Below are 2268 nucleotides of genomic sequence, written 5' to 3' on the forward strand. Positions count from 1 at the left end.
CAGAAACGAAGTCTGAAAAACCTCATAAATATACTGTGTTGGTTCTGAAACGTTTGAGCCTTTGGAAATTTTCGTCTTTGTGAGTATTATGTGTACAAAGCATTTATATAAAGGCCACAAATGTTTTAAACTGTTATTTTGAATAAGTTTTGCAAACTCGATGGTGTTTCCATGAGCAGTTACTGATGTATTTCATGTGTATTAGCCAGCTGTTTGTGTGTGGCATACCACATGTACAATATAGACAGTAATCGCATTTTTCTGTATGTTACAGTTACTAATTGTCATGTTTGATTACAAGAAACCTCCATAAATACAAGAAAAGAAAGTCTTGTGTGCAGATTTTTCTTCAGTAGTTCGCTGGCTGTCCAGCAGCACAAAGAAGTTCAATTGACAATTTAACTGTACTGAAAAAAGGTTGTCAGCTATTTAGGCTTTCATTTATTTTAGAAACATATTTTAAAGAGTTCAGACATTCTGCTACAAGGACAAACATTTTCATTTAAACCTAGTTGACTATTTACGATTTCTACAGTTACTGAGACTCACTAATCTCTTTAGCAAAATGGTTTGACACATTACATAAAATCACTGCGTGACACGCGAGGATATTGCTCTAAGGATGCACCGTATTATTTCACTTTTAACGAGTCTAATCTGGGGTCATGGTCTCATAAATCAAGTTAATTAACTGAAACTCCGATGCCCAGGTTTCAGTGAATGCAACTCCGGTGTCCGAGGGCAAGTGAAAGCAGCATTAGATGGCTGCAACAGCTCTGTGGATGTATGTGTACCTGCAGCATCAGACAGCAGCAGGATGAATATGAACAGCTCCAAAGCGAAACAGGGGCGTGCATTTACGCAGACAAGAGAACACAGCACAGTCGTAACGTAATTATACATCTAAGAAATTATAAGTGATGCTCGACACGGAGACAGGATCGATCAGTTTCTAACGGTATATGACACGGCGGACTTTTCTTCAGCTCAGACAAGTGAGTTGTCAAACACACAGTCACGGATTATCAGCTACAGTTAATAAATTCTGAGTCCTGAGATCCATCCTCGCTGGATATTATTTTACTGTAAAAGCCTTATCCAAATACACACGTCAAAATATGTGTCTGTCATATCAGTGTTGTTTATTGGGGAGATGTTTCAGTTTCAAGGTAGAATATTTGCTGCAGAGAGATAATCGTGCCCATGGATGCATTAGGGAATGTGATTTTGTATTTTTTTATGTTTGTCATTAAAGTAACTCCTTAAATATTGCAAGAGGTAGCCACGTGTCATTGTACCACGAGTTGTTGCAGCAAGATTACTTGTTATCACGCATGGACATAAATTTCAATAAATGAATAAACTGTGGATGTTTTGCCTATAGTTGAACTTTCCCTCTGAAATACACCGCAGTATCTCTTTTCCTGGACTACTTTGCAAAACAATCACCCAATCCACCACAGTCCACAAAACCACAAAGTCACCTAACCAAAAATGTTAACTGTACTTGTGTTTCCCACTGCACACCAGATAATAACTAACATGAACTGGAGAATTCTACCACATTGACATAGTTTTCAACTACACTCTAGACTACAGCACCAAAATAGAAGTTTCTGAAAATGAGTTACAGTTTTTGGATTTTGTCTGCCACTGCTAGATTTTCAGTGCATTTTGCAAACCATATGGAATATTTCCTGAGTTGCTCCTGACTGTAGCATGTCCATATCAACAAATGTTTAAACATTTATATTTTTATGAGACCTGGGGGCATTTAAGACAATATGATGATAAGCAGCTATTACCCATTAGTCATTTACAGCCACTGCTTAAGTTCAGTACTAATGTAATATGCAGTGTTGAAAAGCTGTCTGCTGGAGAGTAACATCATGGTAATTCATTGCCAACAGTTTTACTTCATTTACATCTGCAATTTGAAAAGGGCAAAAACCGAAGAAAAGCTTTCCACTGCAAACAAATCACAGAATAAAGTTTCTTAGTTTGATAGAGAGAAACATATCATTTAATTAATATGAATACAACAAAGTGAAGCTGAAGCTGAAAGCTTAAAAAATAAAGGTGTCATTGGTTTCCAAAATAGTAAATGATTACCTGTGGTGTCTATTGGATGGTGAAAAGAATTTTAATTGACAAAAAAAAAAGAAAAAAGAAAAAAAGGTAGGCTGTTTTTGTTTTTGTTTTGTTTGTTTGATTGTTTTTTGAGTAAACTTCAAAATCCTGTGGAGCTACTAAAAATAGACAAACCTC

Source organism: Stegastes partitus, unplaced genomic scaffold, assembly GCF_000690725.1.
Source record: "Stegastes partitus isolate 25-593 unplaced genomic scaffold, Stegastes_partitus-1.0.2 Scaffold2105, whole genome shotgun sequence".
Taxonomy (NCBI): domain Eukaryota; kingdom Metazoa; phylum Chordata; class Actinopteri; family Pomacentridae; genus Stegastes; species Stegastes partitus.